General features: G+C 43.2%; 1 long non-coding RNA gene across 6 annotated transcripts in view; it reads left to right on the top strand.

Moving 5' to 3' along the window:
- Positions 1-26025, top strand: part of LOC131422591 (uncharacterized) — a 144549-nt gene that overhangs the window by 91620 nt on the left and 26904 nt on the right. For 2 of the 6 annotated variants that reach the window (XR_009224114.1, XR_009224107.1), the window contains one exon: positions 16672-17298. The exons of 2 other annotated variants lie outside the window; for them this stretch is intronic. This is a non-coding gene — a long non-coding RNA (uncharacterized LOC131422591). Of the gene's footprint in view, positions 1-14961; positions 15044-16671; positions 17299-20520; positions 20550-26025 lie in introns of those variants that run through there. 2 more of the 6 variants (XR_009224108.1, XR_009224111.1) reach the window with 2 other exon arrangements.

The raw sequence follows: 26025 nt of genomic DNA, 5'->3' as shown, positions 1-26025 counted from the left end.
TTTCTTCCAGAAAGACACGTTTTCTTCTTTCATTTCTTGCTTTCTTTTTTTTTTTGTGTGTGAAATACTTCAATTATTTATTTAAATTATTTTATTGAGGTCACATGGGTTTATAACATTCTGTACATTTCAGGTGTACATCATTATATTTCAGCTTCTGAATAGACTGCATCATGTTCACCACCAATAGCCTAGGTTCCATCCATCACCATAACACACGTGCACCTTTACCCCTTTTGCCCTCCCCTCACCCCCTTCCCCTTTGGCAACCACCAATCTGTTCTGAATATTTGTTTATCTTGCACATATGAGTGAAATCATATGGTATTTGTCTTTCTCTGTCTGACTTATTTCACTTAGCATAATACCCTCAAAGTCCACCCATGTTGTCACAAATGACATGATTTCACCTTTTTTTATGGCTGAGTAGTATTGTATATATACCACATCTTCTTTATCCATTCATCCATTGATGGGCACTTGGTTTGCTTCCAAGTCTTGGCTATTGTGAATAATGCTGCAATGATCATAGGCGTGCATATATCTTTTCAAATTAATGTTTTCATGTTCTTTATCAAGGGATTGGTTCAGTAGAAAGAACACTAAATTGAGAGGCATGTGGATTCCTTTGGGAGACCAGGAAAATCTTTGCCCCTCTGGGTCTCTCCTCAGCCCTTGGCTATATTCTTTCTGTCTCTGTGTCCCTGTTTCGGTGTGTGGGGGTCTGACCATCCCTGTGTCCATCTGCCTTTCAGTGTGTCTGTCCTATGTGTCCTTCTTTACCTGTCTTGCTGCCTCCCCTCTGTGCCACCGCCCCCCACCCACTGCCATGTGCTTCTTCTCTCTGGCCACCCATCTCTCTGCCCATCTGCTCAGTTCGCATCCCACTCACTTTTACCGCGTCTCCTCTTCCCCTCCCTCCTCTGCTCAATTCACATTCAAGCATCTTTGCCACTTACTCTTCCTCCTCCTTCCTGTCTTCCTACTCTCTTCCTCTCAATCCTGCCTCTTTCCTCTCTCCTTCCTCTCTTTCCTTTTCCATTAAGGAAATTTTGTTGGTGGCTTGAGTCAACCCCAGTCAATAAGCATCTCTAGATCCCCTACTACATGCCAGCCATTGAACGGGGGCCCCCTGGAGATGCAGACCCACCTGGTCCCTGTCCACAAATGGCTCTTAGTCAATAGGGTTTAGCAGCTTAATAAAACTTTTATTTTGTACTTAGCCTCAATCTGCAGGTGGCTTTGATTGTGGTCACCTGCAGAGGGAATGGTCTGGATGACCCAAGCCACAAAGTGAGAGGGAGGCAGGAGGCTGGTACCTGAGTGGGCAGAGTGGGTAGGGGTCATGTGACTGTACTGTGCAGGGCAGTGCCATGAAGGGGGCAGCACCTGTTCTTTCCCACCTGGGAAGGTGGCCTTTAGCTGTTCAGTGGGTCAGGCCTGGCTCTGCCTTCACCTTCATGGGGACAGTCCCATCACCTCTCTGTTGTCTCCAGGCTCTTTTCAAGGACTAATATGTTACATAATCAGTGTGGCCTGGAACCTGTGATTCTACTTGGTGACTTCTCAAATAAACCGCAAGACTGAGGGAGCCTCACAGCTCTAATTATTTTGCCAATTCCTTGTTCTGCATATCAATTTCCCTCCCCGCACAATTCATATTCTATACATCTGGCTGGCAGGGAGGACGCCTGGGGAAATTACATGGTTTTGCACACGAGATTTGTTAGACGTTGGAGGAGAGACTATCTTATTTCACTTGATAATCTCTTATTTATGGGTTTGTTCTTTTCTTAATATTAATGAGACTTACTATCTCCAGCTTGCTGTGACAGCTTTATCAACAATTCGTGGCTGCATTTCCATCCAGATAATAGAACTGCAGTCAAATTGAATCGGCATAAATAACAGGAAAATCCACTGTTTGGGGATGTCTTCAAGCCCAAAGGGCTGGGTCTTGCAGAAGCTGCCTCCTCTGGTGGGTGGTATGTGTATTCACTGGATACTCTGAGATCCAGAGCCTGCTATGTCCAACGCCGATGTGGTGGGACTTTATGAAGGTCTTCTAGCCTCTCTGGGCTCGGATTCTCTGTGCAGTAGATTCTTCTTTTTGAGGCAATAGGTGCTGTAGGAGAGGCACAGGATTTGGAGTCAGACTCACCTGGTTTGTGTCCTGTGTCTGTGAATTAATAACTGTGAATTTCCTGATTAGTAAAAGAAAAGAAGCTGTTTTAGTAACTGTAGCATTTATTAAGCTTTACATGTAGCCTTCCATTAATTCTCACAATTACTGTAGGAGATTTATTTTCTTAATGAAGAAACTGAGTCATACACACATGCTCAGGTGTTCACCTTCATTCACTAACACATACTTTAAAAAGATATTTTATGATTGTGTATTATATTTCACAATTAAGGGTTTCACTGAAGCTTGGAAAGGCTGTGACATTTATCCTGAGTTGGGTCCCTGGAGGGTAAGGGGCTAGGCAGTCTGCGATGAAGGGCTGCAAGGTGGACACTGCACAACTCCAGGAAGGACCATTCACTTAGGACAGGGGTCAGCGAACTATGGTCCTCGGGATACATCCAGCCTGACACCAGTTTATACAAATAAAGTTTTATTGGGACACAGACAACACTACTCATGTATTAACTATTGTCTATGGCTGCTTTCGTGCTGCATTGGCAGAGTTGAGTAGTTGCAACACAGATAGTATAGCTTACAAATTCTAAAATACTGACTGTTTGGCTCTTTGCAGAAAAAGTTTGCTGACCCCTGACCCAGATGACAGTTTGAACTCCCTTGAGTTGTTCAACATGGCGGCCCTGGAGCCAGGATTTGAACATGGGTCTAGGTGAGTTCTGAATAAGTTTTTTTTTTATTGATGTTTTAATAGTTTATAACATTGTGAAATTTTGGGTTGTACATTTTTGTTTGTCCATCACCATATATATGTCTCCCTTCACCCCTTGTGCCCACCCCCACCGCCATTGCCCCTGGTAACCACAATACAGTTTTCTCTGTCCATGTGTTGGTTTATATTGCACATATGAGTGAGATCATACAGTGTTTGTCTTTCTCTTCTGGCTTACTTCACTTAACATAATGCCCTCCAGGCCCATCCATGTTGTTGCAAATGGGACTATTTTGTCTTTTTTATGGCTGAGTAGTATTCCATTGTATATATACCACCTCTTCTTGATCCAGTCGTCAGTCGAGGGACACTTAGGTTGCTTCCACTTCTTGGCTATAGAGAATAATGTTGCAATGAACATAGGGGTGCATAAACCTCTTTGGATTGTTGATTTCAGGTTCATTGGATAGATTCCCAGTAGTGGGATAGCTGGATCATAGGGCATCTCTATTTTTAATTCTTTGAGGAATCTCCATACTGTTTTCCATAGAGGCTGCACCAGTTTGCATTCCCACCAGCTGTGTATGAGGGTTCCTGTTTCTCCACATCCTCTCCAACATTTGTTGTTTTTTGTGAATGACTAAGTTTTTTGTACCACGCAGGGTAACTGTGAGAACTTCTGAGATGGAAATCTCTCTGTCAAAAATATTTACACACGGCCTCAAAGATTTAGGGATGAGGATGGTCCTTGCAGCACTGTTTTCCACCAGGAGGGTTTAGAAATAATCTGAAAATCCATCTATAAGGGATATGGCTAAATAAAAGTGGGTACATTCGTACAATGACAGATCACGCAGACATTAAAATGGATGAAGCAGACCCATATGTACTGAAAGCTGTCCATAACAATTCATACAACCATACATCTGCATAATTGTGTAAGTGCTATAGCTACTGTATTTTGTTACTCTAAAAGGACACTTATTTCAAGATGCATCATTATATGTGCCACTAAGAAGGGACAAAATTGGCCACCATACAATGCCTTTCATTGTAAGATGCATCCTTATTTCAGAGATTTTAAATTTGAAAAAAAAAGTGCATCCAAGATTAGATGAAATGTGGTTTGTTTATATATTCATGTAAGAATATGTGTATTTATGAAAATGCACAAAAAAGAGTCTGGATGGATATACACCAAAGGACTTAGAGGTTATCTGCAGGGATGTAAGTGGAATTGAGGGGTGAAGGGGGTGAAGAGGAACTTTCACTTTTTAATTTTTATGCCCTTGGATTGCTGAAAAGTTTTACAATGAGTGTGTATTATTTATGTAATTTTAAACAGTATTTTTAAATGAAAAAAATCTTTTAATTAGATGATATCTATAAAGTGACTCATCGAGTACCTGGCACAAAGTTGGGGGACAACCAGTTTCGTTCTCTTCCCTCCTCTCTGGTCAACCACCAAGAAATCATTCAATGAAGAGAGACAAAATATTGGGAACATTTTATGAACAACAGGTGTATTATAAATTTAAGGTGACATTGCTATTTATAAAAGGTTTCTTTTTGAAGGTAGGTAGTCAATTTTTTTATCTTCCATTTTCTGTTCTTCTGCAAAGACAATTTTTCTGTTAATTATAGACTATAATGAACTCTATAAATACCATACTATATAAAGAGATTTTGGGTTCTAGGCTTCCAGGAAGAGCATATTGATCAGGATTTTTCCATGTGCCTTTACTGCCTAGAAAATTTAGGAAACAAATGACCTATTAGTCATAACCATAGGAAATACTTTATTAACATAATTTCAAAATGAAAGGAAGGTTTGCACACAGTCATTTTTTCATATCCATTCTACATACTACTGAAGGAGAATGGGGACAGGCCTGTTCAGAATAGAAATTAACCCCCAAATCATCTGCAAAGGGGAAATCTAGCTTGGAAATTTCCCACATTACAAACAGAATAGGAACATTGATACAAGTTGCATTTTTTGTGTTGCTTTTCCCCATTTTGAAACACAGGCTGGCAATTTGCTATGACATAATGTAAGTAAAAAGACTTTTATACATGGAAAAGGGACATTTATATTAAAGGAACTGGGGGTCATAGATTTCAAAGTTGTAAGAGACTTTGAGGGTCACTTAGTCCAGCCCACTGTCCTATGCGGGAATCCTGTACTATAATCTCCATGGCTGTGGCTCAGCTTTTGCTTGCAGCCTTAGGTACTTTAGAGGACTCTCTGTTTAACTGAATGATGGAAGTGTAGCAGTAAGCCTTGGGTGTCAGGGGAAAGGGACAGCTAATACAATCTGTAGGGTTCAAGAATACTTCCTAGAAATGGCAGACATTGTAGGTTGTTTTATCAGTTAGAATGGCTTTTAGCCACATGTAATATAATACTTAAATAATGGTGGCTAAATAAGAAAGACAATTATTTGATATAACTAAAAATATCCAGAGAAAAGCTATCCCAGGGCTACTTCAGTGGCTCAAGGATATCATTAAGGAGCTAGGTTCTTTTCATCATTCTACTCCGCCCTTATCAACTTGTTAGTCTTTCATGCTTAGGCTTATTGCTCCATGGTTGCAAGATGGCTGCCAAAGCTCAGGGAATCATGTCCTCACATGATCAAGTCTAAAGACAGGAATCAGAAAGTTCACCAAGGAGGGAGAGAGAGCAAGAGAGCTCTTTTCATGTCATTATACTTTTATCAATGAGGACCTGGATGAAGCCCTCTAGGAGACTTCCCCTTACGTACAAATGGATAGAAATAGATCACATGTCTCCCTAGCTGCAAAGGAAGCTGGAAAGTGAATATCTTGCTTGTTTAGCCTCTGTAGTGGGAGATGGGCAAAAGTGAAGCAGTGTTGAAAATGACTCCTGGGTTAGCTAATTAAGTGTCGGACGTAGTTACCAACTGTGCCAGCTATTAATTCCTCACTTCTTTCTTGATTTGCTCAGGATTGTGATTTAGGGGAGGATAGGTCCTCTCCAGTCCCAAGAGATGAATCGTGATTGGACTAAGAAATTCAATTCCTCACGCCAGTTAGGCATGAGGATGGGATGCAGTTCTGGCCAATGAGATGTGAGAAGACATCTCCCAGAAGTCTGGGGGAGCTTCTGGGAGACTTAACCCCAATCTTAGAAAGGAAGGGATATGCCCTCTTCCCCTCTTTCAGAATTTGAACATTTTTGTTTGAGGTTCTGGCACCTGGAGTTACTGCAGCCCTATTAAACCATGAAAGAATAAGTGTCAAGACAAAACTCAACACATTGAAAATGGAAGACTGGAAAGATAAAAAGGGCACCTATCCATCTGAACTCTGGTACTTCCTGCCTGCTTACTTTTTGTTATGTTTGATTGTTATCTTTGATTTGCTCAAAAAAGCAGATACTGGGGTAAAGGGCTTCTATGCCCCCTTGCTGGAGGATGCAGTATCAGAGAACAGGTGTGAGGGAGAGAGAGCGTGAAACAGGGAAGGAGGAAGGGCCAATATGAGAAAGCATTATCAAGTTGGCTACCACTAAGTGTGACTGTCCTCTAGGATGCCATGTCACTGCGCCTCGGGACAGTGCTTCTGGGGGGAGAGGGGGACAATTTATCCACCAACCCTCCCATTGATCAAAGATCTGCCTATGATGTGTTAATTGCCTCAAACTTCTGGGTTTGGCAATGCGTGGGTACCAGCTCAGGTCCACAGTGTCCAACAGCTTGATGTTAACAGGGAAACCTTGGAAAGGAGATGAGAAATGTGTAGTCCAGGTGCAGGGGTGAGTTGAGGTACAGTCAGATCACATCTAATTCTGATGAAATCTCCAGTGATGGATAGAAGGAGTCAGGAAATATGGTGTCTAATACTGTCCATCCCTTGCATCAATAAGATCCTCTCTTGACCTCCACTTTTGAAACCAAGATGCTGTTACTACTTCTTTGACAGAAAAGGTACAAGTCTGATTAATCACAGAGGCCCCTTCAAGGTGGTGGCCAGATAAACTCTCTGCAAAGACACAAAGCAAGGGGGTTTGTGAAACTATGATCCCTGCTGTTGCAGCTGGTTGTGAGCTCATAATTCATATCCATTATCTCCACCTTCCACTACCATGCTAGATTTCTCTGGGCCCTGTTGCCTTGCCCTTGTTGGGCTGTGGTTCCCGAAACTGCCAATTTTCTATTGTCACAGGGCATGGAAGCACCAAAAGACGCCCCAGTGAATTCTTGCTGCCCCCATTTTGTAGTTGCACCTCTAGTTCTTCATGTATTCGGAATCAATGAACCTCACCAGCGCTGTCACCCCTTTCCTTGGCTGCTGGCCCACTGGCATGAGGAACCCAATGTACTGATAGGATCAGAGTGGCACATAAGAAGGATCTAACTCAATAATAAATATCCTGTTGTTTAAGCCATTTTGAGTTGAATTTTGTTTTGTCCTGGATAAAGCATCCTCACTAATGCCTCAGAGGAAGTGACAGCTAAAGTTGAGATCTGAAAGAAGAATGAAAGTTAAAATAGACAAAGGTGACGGGCAAGTAGGTTTCAGGGAGACAGGAAAGCACTCAGAAGAATCCATAGGAAAATAAAAATGTGAAGTGTTTGCAGAGATTAAAATGGTTCAGTATGGCCAGAATCAAAATTATTTAAAAAGTTGCTTGTTAAAGCTTCTTGTGTAATGTTGGCAACTCGCAAAGGAGAGGTTAGTGCCTTCGAGAAACCATCATTAGGAGAAAGCTTGGTTCACTAAAATAATAGCTGAGGTTGCCTTGAGAATTAAATAATATTGGCTCATATCCCTAACAACATCTCATGCTATTGGATTAGTCTTCCCCAAGATTTTCCTCAGTTGTATAGTTTATGTTCACACTTCCAGCTCTAATTTCCATTACTATTTGGGGCGTTTGTCTTTTGCTTTCTGTGGCTGTGCTCTTCTCTCTTCTCTGCACCAGACCAAATATGCAACAAAGCTACTTTCCCTTCCTCTCTAAAATTCCAGTCCACCAAGGGAGCTGCATAAAGTCAATATTCACTTAATATTTGGGGGAGGAGAGGTAATAAAAGGGGTTAAAGCCAATGGCTGAAGAGGACATGGTTATTGTAAGTTCCCTCTGCCAGACCTGCCAGAGTATAAGGGGACTTCTCATTGGCCAACATCATTCTTCAAGTTTCCTGTCTGCAGCTGTGATATTATCCTTCACCTCTAGGAATATGCTCACATCCTCGCTACTCATCTTGCCCAACAGCTTCCAAATCCCCCTTGTATTGTTATACAGAGACTCAGCTTTTCATGGATGTCCTGGTCCTTCCAGACTCCAAGGACCATCTTTCCACAACCAAAATTGTTCTTCAAGATGGTTTTGCTAAACAAATGCAGCCCTTTCCAAGAGTCTCAACTCTTAATTCGGGAATTGTTTTATCCACACTTCATTTGAGAGAGAAAGAAAAGCTGGGAGTGTGAAGGAGTTGATCAGGGGAAGTTTCTCAGTGAGGATACTAATCCTGAGCTGAGTCTCAAAGGTGAAGTTGCAGTTAACTAGAGAAAGAGGTGAAGAGAGAACATTCTTCTTGAGCATTCTTCATTGAGACATGAGAGTGGTGAATATCTGTCCACTTTGTCTCCCTCCTCCTCCCCCTGGAGCATATTTTAACCTTCATCAAATCATTAGAGCCAGTGGATGAAAGAAGGAATCCTATGGACCTAATCTGAAAGACCACCAGTCCAGAGACCACCAGCCATTGTCTCTAGCGAGAGCACAGGGGAGAGTTCCCTCAAGCTGTGAATGTGCTCACTCTTAGGGTGGAAATACAGTAAGATGCATTGAACGTTCCTTTTAACTTCCATCCAGCTTTCCTACAATGTGGAGGTTAAGTGTACAGACCTTGGAGCCAGGCTGCGTAGATTCAAATACTGGCTCAACCACTTGCTAGCCATGGGATCTTAGGCCAGTGACTGAACCTCTCTGTGCCTAGGTTTCCTAGTCTGTAAAATTGGGATAATGATAGCACAGGGTTTTCTGAAGATTAAATAAGTCATGTCTATGTCAACTGCTTAGAACAGTGCCTGTCACAAACTAAGCCTTTATTAAATATTAGCTCTTAATGCAAATCCTTAACTCGGCTTATTGACAATGCTGGTGGCTTGTGGTATCTCATGTGGGAGCCATGAAAATTAGCTCTGGTCCAGGCAACTTCTTCTACCACACAAGTTGTTATAGTGGGAAATGGAAATGGATCTGATGCCATCAATTAATTTAACGGACATGGCTTGCCTAAATCAGACTTATATTGTTTATAATGGGAACAAAATTGGGAACCAGAAGCATGGATATAAGAAGAAAAATCATATACGTTGCAAAGGAACACCCAGCTGCTTTACAGACCAGTTATCTGCTTGCTGAGGACATGTTCTTTAAGCTTCCTTTGGTTGCTACAAACTGTGATGCTCAAGGGAACTCCAAAATATGCTGATGCCTGGGTCCCACCTCCATGAATTCTGATGTAACTGGTCTGGGATGTAGCCTGGACTTTGGGATTTTTAAAAACTCTCCAAGAGATTCTAATTGTGGCCAAAGTTGAGAACCACTGTTTTAAAAAATCCCACTAGCAGACCACTCCCTAGACAAATTCAATCGGAATCACTGTGGGTGATTGGTGGGCATCAGCATTTTTAAGAGCTCTCCTGGTGATTTAATGTGAAGCCAGGGTTGAGAGCCACCATTCTCGAAGTTCACTGATTTGGGTCTAATCTCAAGTATTGCTAAGGATTTGCTCAGCGATGTCTTGTCAGTTTTATAGCTTGCAATGACAAAATAAACACATCTATTTTTAAAAAAGAAAACCTTTGTTACTGAAATTTCTGCTAAACCCTCCTCCCCCAACTTTGGCTTTGCAAGTCTGATGTTGTATTTATAATGTGATTTTTGGTAATGTGAGATTCCTTAAGATCACAAATCTCATGCCGGTAATAGTAATGGACTGCTTTGCTTTGATCTCCCAAATTTACCATTCTTCTGGTAAAATTATCCCCAGAATTTTCTTTGAAGAACCACTTTTCTTTAACTTTTAGCCTATGTATTTTGCTTGGCTGGGTGAGAAGAAAGAGGTCCTGATTAGTCAAAGCCAATTGGCACATCCCCTCCCTGTGGGTGTAGTGATTTGGTCTAAGATGAGCACGTGATCACTTTCTGGCCAATGAAAGTTGAACTCAGGTTCATCTGTTGGGAAAGAGAAGCTTCGTCTCGGTAGGACGTGAAGCTGTGAAGGTGTGAGCTCTGGAGCTGTTGAGAGCGGCCGGGCGGTCTGAGAATGAAGCCCCCACACAGAGGAGAGCTGAGCAGAGAGTCATGGTGAACTTTGCTCTATTCACTTAGCAAAGCTCCTGAAAACAGCAAGGCCAGATCATGCTCCACTTTTTCTCTTATCTGAGTCAATGAATACTGTTTCTGTGAAAGCCAGTTTGAACTAGAGTTTTCATTTAATCGCCATGAGGCGTCTAACTGACATAGCAGAACAGAGGGAAGAATTTTAAATAGCACGGTTTCAGCTTTTAAAAGGAATTTCTTGGATACTTCTTTATTTGGTCCTTGCCACGATGCTATGGAGTCAGAGTAGCAAGGTGCTAGACTGTCGTCTCTGTGGGGACAGGAAACTCGGGTGCTTTGCTCCCTCTCCTCGTCACCTGACACAGTGCCTCACACGTGGCAGACACTCAATAAATAATTGTTGAGAGAATGAGTGAATTCAAAGTGTTCACAATGTGGTTTCAGCCTTACTCAGGACCCGCTTTTATCCAAAATGATCCATTCACCATTCCTTGAATGGGCCTGCCATTTCTAGGCTTTTACATGAGTTATTCCTTCTACCTTGAATACTTTCTCTGCTTCCTCTGCCTGTCAGATCGTATTCATCTTCAAGACCCGAGATAAATGTACCTCCTTTATGACGCTCGCTTTGGCTCCCACCAGTTTGATAGAATGACTTTTCACTCTTCAAATTCCTGTGGGGAAGGTGATAAAGACTCAGACCGGGGTTGGAATCTCCACTGTGTCACTTCCTAGCTGTGTGACCTTGAGCAAGCCATTTAACTGCTGAAAGCCTGGGTTTCCTCAGTACAAAGTTGGCATTAAGAAACCTGCCAACCTCAGACGCCTGTTGTGGAGAGCAGGTGAAACACAGTGTACCAATTTTCTGTGGGTTCTAACACAGAGAAGATAGCAATTCTAAGAGGTACTACTATTATTGCTGTTTTACAGGTGAGGCATGGTGCAAGCAAGTGACCTGCGCCCAAGGTCAAATGACCATTAATACACTGTTTCATTTATAAATCGTTATTTATTGAATGCCTACTGTGTGTCAGCACTGTGGGTGCTAAGGATACAGTGGTAAACAAGACAGATAAAATCCCTGCTCTGATATTCGGGAGGGAAAGTGGATCTGACATAAACAGATAAACCGTGTGTGTAATGAATGTTACAAACGGGAGGTGTAGGGTATTTCGGGGGGAAATATCAAGAGGTTGGAACTTGGCCATAAGACTTCCCTGAGTTACGACGTTTAAACTCAGGTGGGAAGAGCATGAGGCCTCTTCCCTCTGTTATAAAAGAGCCAGGGTCAGGCTCTTCCTATCCCTGCTGATCCTGGGGCTCTGGCTGGGGCAACCTGGCACCCCTTCTCTTCAGATCCCTGTCTTGGCCAGCCCCAGGGGTGTGTGGCACCCCCTTCCCTATAGGGTGGGGAGAATGGGAGGAGGACAGTTTTCTTCATGACTCTGGCTTGTCTGTTTCTGGCTGTCCTTATCAGTGCTGCCAGTAATTACATCTGTCCCTTCACCCGCCTCTCCTCTCTGACAAGACTTCTGATGATACTTCATTGTTCTCTGAAATTACCTTCATGAGATTTTAAATAAAAATGAGTAATGGGATCTTACAGCCTCCACATTGGCTCGATGCAATTTTTCCTTCCTTCCCTCCACACCACAATCAACAATGTCGAACAGCCCCTGCTCAAAGACTAGCTTTCCGAGAGGCTTCTGACAGAGGATGACTGAGATTGAGGGGTTATAAATGGGCAGCACACAGTCTCTTGATGCACACAGTAGTTAAAAAACCTGGGAATTTCACAGGAAAATCCACATTTCTGGCTTCTCCTGAAAAGTCAGAATTGGCAGTACCATTCCAACATCTCCAAATGGCAATACTCAGCTGCAGTTAAGTGGCGGCTGTCTCCTTTAGATGGGGCATGCAAGCTGCAGTTCACCTTAGACCCCCTGCTCCAATTGTATCCCTAGCCCAGCTGCTTCAGTCATCTACCATACTTTCTGGGTCTCTGAGAGCATTTAAGTTTGCATTGAATTTTAATTTGGATTTAAAGTAAATCTGGCACATTGTAAGTGAATTAAAAGTAGCTATTATTAATAGTAATCATGGTAATAATATTCAAAGAGTACAGCCCTAGGGCGGGATTAAAAAAAGATATAGGACCTTTTCTGCATAGCAGTTGGGTAGGAATAGTGATAACTCAACCAAATATTCGAAATGATACCCTCCCTTCTTCCTAATCAACACTCCTACCTTAGAACATTTCTTAGTAAGTTGCACAACATCCATACCCATAATAGAAACAGAGCATGTTGCAGCTAGGTGATTATTATTATTTACCATCATCACATAATTAGACATAATTTCAATAATTGCCCAAATGGAAACTACATGAATAAATATTCCTTAGGAAAACACAAATTAATGAAAAGAGAATTCAAGCTGGTGGTGAGATCTGCAAAATCCAGAGGGCGCTTTCCCTTTAGGGTCAGGCCAGGGTGATATGCACAGAGGAGAATCATCAGGCATATGGAACAGCCAGGCATTTGGGTCTTCTTGTGAATGGATTCAAGGCAGTGAGTTTTTTCTGGCTCAGTCTCTAGCAGAGTGGCTCTGTCCATCAGTGAGGGGGAGTAATAATTTAGCTGAACTTGAATCTGTTTTCTACTAAACTTGTGAGTGTCCTTCTGCTCCAGCTGATTCCTTCCTTCCATCCTCCCTCCCTCCCTTCCTCGCTCCCTCCCTTTTCTCTCTCCATTCAACAGTCATTGAGCAGCTAGCCCCTTGCTGTGGGCGCTATCCTAGGTGCTGATAATACAGTGGGGCACGGGACAGGCATGGAGCGTGCCTTGTTGAAGTTTATGATGTAGACCCTCCTCCCCTTGGCTCCTGGGAAATTAGATTTAGTCTGTCATCCCACACGTTCTTGTTGATCACCTACTATGTGCCAGTCAGGGACCTAGGTGCTGAGTAGTTTCTGCAGCAATCAAGTCAGATATGGCCTTCCTTTCTTGAAGTTCACATTCTAGAGGGAGGAGGAGACTGATAAAATAAATCAACAATCAAAGTAAGAAAATAGCAGGTCCTGACAAGTGCTATGATGAAAATAAAACAGTGTTAGAGGTATCTGAGGAGACGCACTTACCAGAGAGCCTGGCTTGTGGACACTTAATAAAGGTCTGTTCCTGTTTTCTTCCCTATCCAGACAACTACCTGTGATCCCTCCCTTCTCAGTGGATTCCATTATTCTCTCCCTTTTTGTCTTGAGGTCTGCAGTCAGAGAAACTTGGCTTTGAATCCCAGCTCTGCCACTGTTATGTGTCCTTGGGCAGTTTGCTTAATGTCTCTGAGCCTTAGTTTCCTCGTCTGTAAAGTGGGAGTAAGGTTGAACCTGCCGCTCAGGACTGAAGTGAGGAAGATGAAATATCGCATGTAAAGTACTTATGCAATGTCCAGCACATGTTAGGCACCCAGGAAATATTTATTTTTAAGTGAGTGAATGACCTGAATCCTACTTGTGCTTTCAAGGTCAACTCAAACCTCACTTCCTCTGTGGAACATTCTGGTTGCCTCCCCCCACCCCCATCACCACCACGGTGCACACAGTGCCTTTGCTGTTCTAGGACAAAGTTGTACATTGTTGATTTATTTTACCTGCTAATTGTCTGTCTCACCAAACCTATCTAAGCTCCTTAGTGTCTTTGGTAACCCCCACTCTCATGCACCTAACACCCTACTGAGCCCTTGGTAGGCAGTCAATACATGTTTATTGATTGACAACATGCAAACAAGTTGGTTTTCTTTGTCCTGTTGCTTAATCATTTTCTGCAGACCAGGTGAAGGGGAGACCTGTGTGTCACGGTGTTAGGTCACATTAGGAACCCTCTCACTCCTTACAATGATGCTGACACTCTTGTGTGTAAGGCTACTAGGACTATAGCCCTCAGATTTATAAAGACTGAATGCAGTGGATAACATCCACCTTTCTTGCATGAAGGAGAAATAAAGGATAATCGCACAGCTTTCTTCGGCTCCATTTGTGTGTGTTAGGAGCGTTACACTGGCAGTAATTACAGAAAGGAAAAGAAATGGAATAAGTACCAAAGGAAGAATTAATTGTACTCAGCCTAATTAAAATTCCATAGAAAGAATTCTTCTCTTATTTTGAAAGGTGATCTAAGATGACCTTGAAGTCATTGTATTAACCACTGTACTTTTCATTTTAAGGGGAGTAAATGGCAGAAAGATCATTTGGGAAAGGCAACCCTTCACTTACCTTTCAGAAATTAAATGACCTTGATTTCTGAACCACTTTCTCCCAATGAAATTAAATTGCATTGAACCCTGTCAGTTAACAAGGGGAAGATAATCAAACCCAAGGAGGAACTCACCCAACTGATTCCCTGGAAGGTGGTGGGGGCCTTGGGGAGGAGAAGAGGAGCAGAGAGTGAGGGGTTTGGGGTTTGGTCAAAGTTGATTGAGTTTTTCATTTTGTTTAAAACAACAACAACACATTGAAGAAACATAACCTTTCTCCCCGGGTGGTGTTTACACTATATCATGTGTCTTAATGGTGGAGAGGGATTTTTCTACAGTCTAGCACTGTTTAGAAAATTTCCAAGCAGATTATCTGCCCAGAGAGAGGTTGCTGCTATCAAGACATAAAAGCAACAACCACAATCGCTATCATTTGTGTATTTCTGATTGTACCAAGCCCTTTGTACACATTATCTCATTTAATTCTCACAACTATTCATACTAGCTGCTATTTTACTCCCCATTTTGCAGATAAGAAAACCGAGGCTCAGAGATGTTAAGTAATTTTCCCAGAGTCACAGAGCTTAACTGAATGGCAGGGCTGGGGCTAGAATCCAGGTTTTCCAGATTCTGAAACCACCATGGATCTTTTGTCTCAACTAGGGCAAACCCCCTACAGTGTGTTTTTCTCAGGTAAGATGTCAACGATGCTATAATCCCATCTGGGAGGTGGCTTTGGCCCCTACCACTCTAGTTTGGTAATCATTATATATTCTGTTACCTGTACTCCACAGCTGCTCAAGGTGGTTGTGTAGTATAAATTGGTAGGTGTGTGAGAAATGCCTTAGGTAAGGTCAGAAGAGACCATATGACTCTGGCCCTCATGGGCTGATAACAGCTTATCTATCCAAATTCAGAGAATAGAGCCAACAGCTGACGTAGCTAAGGAGACAGAGCAGCACAGTACAGTCATTGCGGGTGCCGGCTCTGCGGTCTGACCACCTGAGTTTAATCCTGGATCCACCACTTCGTACTTGTGCAACTTTGGGCAAATTAAGCTCTTTCTGACTCTCTTTATTCATCTTTGGAATGGAGAAAATAATAGTTCCTACTTTATAAGAGTATGGTGAAGATTAAATGAGATAGTTATATAATTATCATATAATTATATAATACAGTTAAGTGCCTAGTATATATTAGCTATTAAGGTACAAAATTTGATCCCTGGTCATGGGAAAACCTGAGCTTCTGGAAGAAGGTAGAAGTGGTCAGTTCACAGGAAAATGATCACCAAGAGAGACTTGTTTAGGAACAAGTTGGGCTTGAGCCGGCAGGAGGAAAAGGGAACTAGGAGCTAGGAGCTAGGCAGTGGACAGGTCCACAGCACTTGCTGCATTCTCAGCAGATGTCCCAGGCAGGTGTCCATGAGAGAAGCCCTTGCTAGGAAAGGCCAGGCCAGAGGGAAGGAGAAAATGCAACTTAGGAGAATCCCTATGTCTTTCCATCCTTCAATCCATTCATCCTTCCATCTTTCTATCCTTCTACCCTTCCATCCATCGATCCATCCATCCTTTCATTCCAGAGTCTGCCGTCCTTTCTAGGCTTCCATCCATCCTCCATCTTTCTGTCCTTTAGTTATTCCATCTGTTCATCCATGCATCCCTTCTACTCACCTATTCTTTCATCCCCAGTGCAGCATAGTGGTTAAGAGGGTGAAATGTGGAGGTGGAGAGCCTGGATTCCAATCCTATTTCATTTACTACTCACATGAACTTGGACAAATGTCTTAACCTCTCCAAGCTCCAAGTTCCCCACTTGTAAATTGGGACTGTCTCCTGAAGGCAAAGGGGGCTGACTGGAGGGTTTTGAGCAAAGGAGTGACACAATCCTATTTGTCTCTTTTCAAGTTTTCTCTGTCTGCCGTGGGGAGGATGGAGGGAAGGGGGGGGGCAAGATCATGCACAGGGAGGTCAGTTGGAAGGTGTTGCAATTAACCAGGGCAAAAGGTGATGTAAACATGAGCCAAGTAATGACAGCGTCCACTTATTATGGGCTTGGGAAGTGTCAGAAATAGTGCCATGTGCTAACCTTAAGAGTTAGATACTCTTTTATTATTTCCATTTTACCGATGTGGAGAGTGAGGCTTAGAGAGTTTAAGGGACTCACTAGGATCATGCAACTGCTAAGGAGCAGAGCTAGGATTTGAACACAGATCACTAGACTTTGACACATTCTTTGCAGCTCCAGGCTACCCCCTGTGCAAGGACCGCAGAAGCCAGGATGAGGAAGAGGGGCTAATTCCAAGAGACATTGCTGATGTCAAAGCAGCAAGATGACTTGACCAACTGATGGAGGGAGGCACAGGGATGCTGGTAAGCTGGCTCTCTGGGAAGAGAAAAAGCCCTGGTTTATAGTGTTTGCTGTTTTATACAGCATAAATACTCCCACCATGGCTGATTTGAAGTTACTAACATGATGTCACTGAATATGTAGCTGGGAAGAGACAGTGAGTTTAGAGGGAAAAGCCAAGGATGCCTCAGGAGTTCTCAGCTTGTGGCTGAGTACAGGGAACTGTGGTTAACTGTTTCAAGGGGGTTCTAATTTTTCCTTGGGTCAGATGCAGTTTTCAGAATCCCCTGAAAGTTGGGAAACTTGCTTATTGTCACAAAATTCTCAAAGCATTTCAAGGTTTTCATTCTTATATCAAAACCCTTATGCTACATAAAAAACTCCAACATCCCAGTGGCATTTTTTTTTATAATTTTATTTATTTATTTATTTTTCCCCCAAAGCCCCAGTAGATAGTTGTATGTCATAGCTGCACAGCCTTCTAGTTGCTGTATGTGGGACACGGCCTCAGCATGGCCAGACAAGTGGTGTGTTGGTGCAAGCCCGGGATCCGAACCTGGGCCGCCAGCAGCGGAGCGCATGCACTTAACCACTAAGCCACGGGGCCGGCCCCCAGTGGCATTTAATAATAAGTCAACAATAAGCATATATTGAGCTCTAATGTCTGTGGCTTGGCCAGGGCCTGGCTGATCTAGGCTGGGCTTGACTCAATGGCTCTGCTCCATGTGTTTCTCCTTCTCCACCTGGGACCAGCAGGCTAGCCCAGCCGTGGTCACATGGCAATGGCAGAAACACAAGATAGTACATCGAAACACTCAAGGTCTCTTAAGTCTTAGGCTTGTAGCTGGCACCCTGTCAGTTCCACTTCATTCTATCAGCAAAGCAAGGCACATATTCGGAACCAAAGTCAACGGGTGGGTAAATATATTCTGTCCTTTTAGTGGAAGGAAGCACAAGTTCCATGGCAAAGAGCATGGATACAAGCAGGTGTTGTGTCATTGAGGCCAATGATTCCATCCACCACAAGGGCGTCTCTCTAGGTTGCCTGTGGGCAACAGTCAGACCATTTCCTACCCCAGGGTATGTCTAGCCTCTGCCTCATCTCTGTTTTTCCTTTACCTTGGTGGGGAGAGGGTGGGAGAGCCTTGAGGCTTGGGCTTCCTTGCTTTCCTCCTCTGCTGCTGGGAAGGCTGGTTTTGCCTCACAGTTGAGACCTGAGTATTACGTCATCCCTCCTTTGCCATTTTGACAAGCCAAGCGACTTTCTCCCCGCTCAGGGTTTTGAGCGAGCCCTTCTGAAAGGTGCTGCAGATGCAACTTTCCCTAATGCATCTTAAAATTAGTGCCTTTTTTTTTTTTTAGAAATAAGCCTTATTTATACCATGCACACAACAACAAAAAAAGGAAGATAATTAGGCACACACACTGCAATCAAGCGTATTGGGTTCGTTGGAATCATTAAACTTAATTACTTTCGTTTGTTATTCCTGGGGGCTATAATATCAGTATTAAATGCCAATGGAATCTGCTGTATGTTTGATTTAGCTGAAACAAGGATTTGTAATTTACTGCCTCTCCGAGAGATTTTTATCAAAGCGAGGAAAGTGCTGAGTGCCTCTTGCTTTTCATGGGGCCTGCTGGAAAACACCTTTGCTGAAAGACTGGGATGTTGTCTTGCAGCCTGTCTCAGTGTCCTGCAAGATTCTGTCCTTTTAGATTCCTGCCCATCTCCAGGTGGAATTAACCACAAGCACCAACCACACATATTAAGCCCTTACACTGGACAAATCTCATTTAATCCTCACAATTACCCCATTTTGCAGAAGAGGAGACTGAGGTCCCAAGAGATTAAATAACTTGCCTGAGGTCACACAGCTTGTAAGAGGCAGGTCCAGGATCTTTGCTAATACGGAAGGGTCCTGAGTTTGGGATTGGTGTTATCGCTTCTTTTGTGGTTCCCAAATCTTGGTGTTGGTTTCTGCTCCAACTTCTTGATAAGTCTTATCAAAGACATCTTGATAAGTCTTATAAATTCTCTCAACCTCAAGTTCCAATAAAAGCCAAGATTCATGAACATTTGCCACGTGCCTGCCACTGTACTAAGAGTTTTAACTACTTTGTCTCAGGCAATCTTTCCAATAATCTTATGCTATAGCATATGCTTAGTATATGTTGTTTGTTATTATTGTTACCATTACTATTATACATCAATACATCTATGTGTCAGGCTGATGGCAGCATCTGCATCAGTTAGGAGTGTGTTCAAATGCAGGTTATAGCTGCCCACAGTGATTTCACCAAATAAGGCTTTATTTTCCCACATAACAACAAATCCAGAGCAACAGCCTAGGCTGTTATGGCTCTTCATGGTGCCATTAGAGACCCAGACTCCTTACAGTTTTTTCAGCTCGTTCATCCTTAGAGGTTGGCCTTCTCCTTCGTGGTTGCAAAACGGTTGCTCCACCTCCAGACATTGCATCTGTCTTCAAGAGAGGGAAAAGGAGAAGGTGAAGGGCCAAAGGCCAAAGCACCCTCCTCTGTAGGTTCCCCATTATTATTTTCACAGGGTCACCCTCTCTGAGGTCTACTACCAACATCTCTCTGAACAGCAGTATGTTATGGGGTCACTCCTCACTCAAAGGAGCCTGGGAAAGACATTTTATTTTAGTTGCACATGTGGATGCTGTGAACAAACTCAGGGTTTCTATGGTAAAGAGGAGAATGGCTATGAGCAGGAGAGGGAGAACTAGCTGTGTGTGGCACAATATCTTCAGAAGAATAGATCAACAGGCTTTGCTTATGCAGTGCAGGCTGAGGTTTTTCTCCTTGAAAAGCTTCATTTCACTCTCTATTATTTCCTTTAATCCTCACACAACCTTTTGAGGAAGTTCGTCCACTTTCGTTCCGAGGCGGTCTCAAAGAACGTTTTCCTGGTCAGTTTTTTTCAGCTTCAGAAATGAGGACCAGGAGGAGGGGGAGGGGCTGTCTCTGCCGTGGACAGACCTGAGCAGAGCTCATATCTCCACACCCCCACCTTGACTGCCCATCATCAAACAGGGATGGCAGGCTGGGGAGAGCCTTTTGGACTGGGAATTGGGATGGAGGATGGGTGGAGATTTAATTATGCGATTAGCTAGGCTTGGAGTCAAAACTCTCAACATGCTCCTAATTAATTGATCGGAGGCACCACCTGCCAGCCTGCTCTCCTCCAAAGGCTCCCAGAATGCACTGTAGGTGCAGGAGGGAGCATGGAGTCTACTCCTCCTTGGGGAATTGGGGAGTTCCCCATTAAGTGGGTGTGCAGTCAATTAACATATGAGCCCAGGGACCCTCTGAGCATGCCTTATAATGTTCAATTAGTAGAGTAGATGAGGGCTGCTGGGAAGAGAGAGCTGTCTTAGTTTATTGATTATGTGTGTTGGGGGAGGGGGGCACTTGGTACACAGCAGTAATTGCCAACAGCCATTTCCAGCACAGACAAATTCTGTATTCCAAGGAGGAATGGGTAGGAAAACAACAATAGCAACAGGGCTCAATGATGATAACTGACATGTGTCTGTAAAGAGTTTTTGTTTGTTTAGAAATTTTTAATTATAAAAATTATATATACTAATAATATATATAATAGCATTTCTTGAGTGATACCATGAATGAGACACTGTACTCAATGCTTTATTATGTTATGCCACTTAATGGTTATAAGAGATTATGAGAAAGTTAACACCCTATATTTCAGATGAGGAAAGAGAGGCTCAGAGAGGTGAAGTGACTTGCTCAAGTCACACAGCTAAGAAGTGGAAGAGGAACAAATTGAAGCCAGTTTTGTCTGACTCCAGAGCCCGTACCTTTAAACATTAGTCATTCTATCCCCAACTCATGTCATTTTAGGAGAATTGGGTCATGCTAACAATTATAAAGAAAGTAACCATCCAGAATCCCAACACTGAGGGACAGTCTGTCCCTGATATACTAATCTTTCCTCCCACTGTCTTCTTGGCCTCCAGCCCCCTTCTCATTTCCCTTTCATCCCCCTCAACTCCCCTTCACTATCACCAGCACTGTTTAAACCAGGAATAAATAGCTGATGCAGGCAGAGCCAGTTACATCTGTCTCTCCTCAATTTAGAACAGAGTCACAGAGACCGTTAGCTGGGAAAGGGAGGGCTGCTGAACCACAAAGGCATGTGGACCCGTTGTGAAGGGTCCCAGTGTGAAGTCCATGATGGATCTTGTGTGAAGGCAGAGGACAGGATGAGAGGCAGATCTGAGAGAGCGTTTGCTTCTGATACAGAGCGAGGTGAGAGAGTACCTAAGATCGCAGCTCTTTGAGGCCAGCCTGAACTGTCCACAATCCAGTACGTACAACCAACCCTCTTTTAACTTAAGCTTTCTTCAGGAAGTTTCTTCTTCCTGGTAACCAAATGCTCCCTGACTAAAGTACAACTACTGCTAACATTTTGGAGTGTTTCCTTCTAGTCTTCCTTCCTTCCATTCTTATCTATAACCCCAGATGCAGAGAGCTCAGTTACTCATAATTCCCAGATCATAGCTCATAATCATCATTGGCTTATGCAACACCCCTCTTATTTTATTTAGTTTCCCCCATTCATCCTGTCTCTACCCCCAATCCTCTCCCTCCCAGGCTTTAATGTTTTTTTGATATACATTCCTAATATACATTTACTTATAAAATCTGCAGCGTTGATTTTTGTGTGTATATGATTTTAATATACTTAAATGGTGGCATGCAATAAATCTTAATCAGTTTTCTTCCCTTTTGTAGATTTAACACTATGTTTTAAAGTTGTCCCCGTTTTTCTCCCTATGTATCTTCTCACGGTTTAAACCATCTTTTGTGTATAATTTCAGACCCACTTTTATTTTTACTTAGTACTCTAATGAGAGGGAGTTTTGTTTATTTCAAGGCCAAGTACCTAGCTTTCCACCACACACTTTTCTCCTAAGAACTCATATTGGAGAATAGCTTCAAAAATACCCAGTGTTGTGAGGTTGTCTTCTCTTCAAGCCATATAAGGAGACGTTTCTCAACTTTTTCTCCCAGTTTCACTGAGGAAGATGATGGAATGAATTGACAGAGAGGATTCTGGGTCTGAGATCTGAATTCTTTGCTCTTCTGCCTGGATGGAGAGCTGGCTAGCTGGTGGGGATTTTAGGAGCTGGATGACTTCGTGGACTTTACCCAAGTCTGAGCTCCAGCCTCTAGGAGTTCTAGGAGATGAGATGGGTGGCTAGATTAATTAGGGCTCTTTTGATCGAAATGGTGGAAACTCAATTCAATTTGGCATAAGCTAAAAAGATCACTTACTGGCTTGTGTACCTTGACAGTCTGTGGTAGTGCAGGTTTCAAGCTAGGCTGTATCTAATGCTGAAAATGAACTGAAAAGGAAATCAGGGACCAGTCTCTCTCCATCTCTCGGCTCTGCTTAGTCTGTGTCGATGTCATTCAACAGCAAGTTCTCCCCAAAGAGAGGCAGGAATGGCCATGGACAGCTTCAGGCTTACACTGCATCTCCTTAGCAACCCAGCCAACAGACAGCACCTCTTTCCCAACGATTCCAGCAAAGCCCACAAATTCATTCCAGTTGGGCTGGGATAGATCACATGCCCGTCCCTGAACCAGTCACTGTGACTGTGCTGGGTCTGGGTCATGTGAATGGGATCAGCTCCATCTGAGCATGTGGATGGAGAGAGGGAAAGGGATACCAGGGTCCCACTACAAGAAGAAAAGGGAGTGGACGGTGGGCAGGCGATAACCGATAGATATATATCAGTATGGAACCAGGGCAGTGCAAAAACTCCTTAAAGTGCACATCTAGGGAGTGGGAAGAGTAGGAACGAGACGTAGCAGGTTGCAGCAGGTCAGCGGGGACCTTGAAGTATATTAGTTATTATCCAGTGCTAACCCTGCACACAGATCCCACACCCATCTTAAAGGCAAGGGTCAAAAGGAACCGGAGAATAAAGTGCAATCTTTAGATCCAGACAGACCTGGGTTCAAATCCGTCTCTGTTTGACTCAGTGAGCTTCATTTTCCGTAATTGTAAAGAGGAGATTCATATGTAAATGCAAGACAGTGATATAAAGACAGCACAGTGCCTGGCCCGCCACAGACTCTCAACTGTTATGGTTATTTCCTTTCCACTCTCATATACCACTTATCACCATGTGTCAAAATCTTATTTTTGCATATTTATTTCCTCATTCTATTGTGGATACTTTAAAGGCAAGAGCTGTGGGTAACTTACTTCTGTTCCACCAATACTTAGAACATAGTAGGTGTTCATTAAATATAATTAGGTAAATAAACTTTGCTTATTTGGAGTCTGGCTCGGGATTAATTAGATGGGTGGTTAGTGACAAGAATGACCCGGATAGTACCATTCTTTGAGAAATTCCATTTTAACTCTCATTTTAACCTGGACCAGAGCTTTATATCTGCACTTTAAGCCAAATCTAAATCTTACCCTGGATGCCCCTAAATGCCCAGTCCCTGGTGGACACTAGCCAGACCTTGGAGTTGACATAGAGAAAGGTCAGCTCATAGTGAAATTGGGGAGGGTTTCGATGTGAGCAATAGCCCGTGTGGTGTTTTATGAGAGCCCGTATAGAGATGAGTGCTCTTCGTAAATTTAGCATGGCAAGATTTTAATAAACGAGGCCATTGGGATGTGTGGGGTTTTATATATCATGCTTCGTATTTATATTCCTATCAAATTTCCTCGCTTAAGCAATATATTTATTATAGTCCATTTCACCATTTCTCACAAGATAGATACTGTATCATGTCAGACAGATATAAGTGGGTGGGCGTGGGTCTGAAATAATGAAAAGGCTGGCAGAAAAATTTGGAGCAGAAGGCATGGGAGTAGTTTATGCTTTGGAAAACCATTCTCCGTTTTGCTCAAGCAAGTGGGACAACGGTGGGCCTGGGTGTCTTGCTGTGTGGTCCTAGGAAAGTCATCATCCCCCACCCCCAGCCCCTAGTTTGGGCCTCAGTAAATGAAAGACTGGAGTAATCCTCTGATACGCTGAGAAACCTTCAAGACTGTCTCATTCCTCTAAAATGCATACAACATTCTGTACCCTCTTCGTCACATTACAGAAGCCTGATTGGTCCAGCTTGAATCAAGTGATCTTCCTCCAAACCAATTAACTGCAAGGTCAGATTGTAACCTGGTGCCTCTGACTGCGGCCACATTAAGATGAGGGGATGAGAGGGAGGGTGGAAAGGTTTCTAGGATAAGAAGAAGGGGCTTTTGCCAGGAGGTGGATCCTCAAGGCATCATATACAAAATGGTTTTGATCAGTGTCCTCCTTTTCCTCTCACACTCCCACTTAGCCCTTGAAAACATCTCCTTGCTGTGGTTTCCTAGGCGTGTAGTGATCTGACCCCCGCCCACCGGTACAGATGTGCCTGTCTCCACTTCTCAGTTCGCTTTCTTAAGTTCCAGACATACTGAACTACCTGCAGGCCCCTGACTCTGAGGTTGTCCCTCGTGCCTCTAGGCCTTTGTACATACTGTTCCCCCAGGCAGGAATATCTTTCTTCCTATTTTCACCTACTGATCCTCAAAATAGCTAACGGATTGTCTAGTTCAGAAAACTTTCCCTGACTCTCCTTCTGCACATCGACTCCCTCCACCAAGCTGAGAAGCTGTTGGTTTTCCCTAAAGCATCTTGCTCATATTCTCTCTCTGTTTCTCTGTCTCCATCTCTGTCTCTCTCTCTTTCATGCACACACACCATATATCCTTTGCATTGCAATTATCTGTCTACTTCTCTGTCCCACCTATTAGACTATGAGCTTCTTGAGGTCAGGAACTATCTCTTATCTCTTAATCTTCGACACCTAGCCGAGGACTCAACACATAGGAGCTCAATAACTGTTTATTAAATGATAGAAAGGCCTCTAGAGCTGAGCCCTTCACAGATCATAGGGAAGGTCTGCAATTAGAATTCAGAGCTAGGCACCTAATGACGCAGGGATTATGGCCATGTAATATTTAGTGGAAAATTTTCAACAAGAGCTTCTTTGGTTTCTATTTAGGGGAATTATGTTAATGAGCCATCGTGCAAAATCCCTGACAATCATGTTCCAAACTTACCCCACTGGGTCTCATTTAGATGTAAAGGATAGCAGAAGCACTCTGGTAATGAAGACGGTTTCTGGCCTCAGGTTAGCATGTGCTGCCTTTATTGTACCACAAGGACCTCCTATCAGCTGGACACAAAGACCAAACTCAGCAAACCACAGCCTTGGGGCTTTTCCAAGTCCACTGTTACCTTTCCCATTGCAGTTACTAAGTTGTCCCACTCTGAGGCTCCCTGTGTGTTTAGTCCACTGATCATCTTTATGGTGCTGTCTGACATTAATGTCAAGTATTGATTCTTTGACTCTGTCTCAACAAATGTTCACTGAGTAATCCCAGCGTCTGGGGAGATAGGAATGGGGTCACATGGAGGCTTCGGCCTTCAAGGTGTTGACACATGAATATTAGCCAGAAATACAAGATGACAGGAAAGAATGTGCAAAGTCGCTGACTTATTTGTTCGATCTATCTTTCTGTCATGTAGGGGGCATCTCTGTTTACCCACTTAGTTTTAGTAGAATGTTCTTACAGGACTCTGACTCCCTGACCACAATGGCTTAATTTAAAGTGGCCATTGGACTTCCTCAAGAATTGATCAAGCGAGCCAGTCTGCCTCCAACTGTGGGCATTGTAAGATGTATAATTCAGGAGCTGTCACATTGAGAAAGAGGTGACACGCAAAGGGAGCTGAGATGAAGATGGAGGGAGAGTCTCTCCTAATTCTCCTTGTCCTGAGGCCCAGAGTGTCCCTGCCTCTCATGAGGTTTGATTGTTAACCATGTTTCAGGGATTAGGTGAAGCGATAAATTGCCTAACCTTGTTAAAGGTAGTGATAATTTTCTCATAATATCCATTCTTCCCTTCTTCTTAAAGACCCCTGAATTTTAGCTGTCCATGTGGCTGCCCAAAATAAAGACCATATTTCCTCCTTGCTTCCTTACAACTGGGTGATGATATGTCTAAGCTCTGGCCAATGAGATGTAAGCAGAAAGTTTGCATGTAATTTCTGGGTTGTCCCCTTGAACAAAAGGGTGATCTGCCTCTGCCTGTTTTACTTTTCTCCTTTCCTGCTGACAGGAATGTCGATGTGGCCATAAACTACCTTACACCAAAAGATGTAAGGGGCCAGCCAGGGG

This window comes from Diceros bicornis, chromosome 26 (genome assembly GCF_020826845.1).
Source record: "Diceros bicornis minor isolate mBicDic1 chromosome 26, mDicBic1.mat.cur, whole genome shotgun sequence".
NCBI lineage: Eukaryota > Metazoa > Chordata > Mammalia > Perissodactyla > Rhinocerotidae > Diceros > Diceros bicornis.
This window is presented reverse-complemented; position numbering and strand designations above follow the sequence as displayed.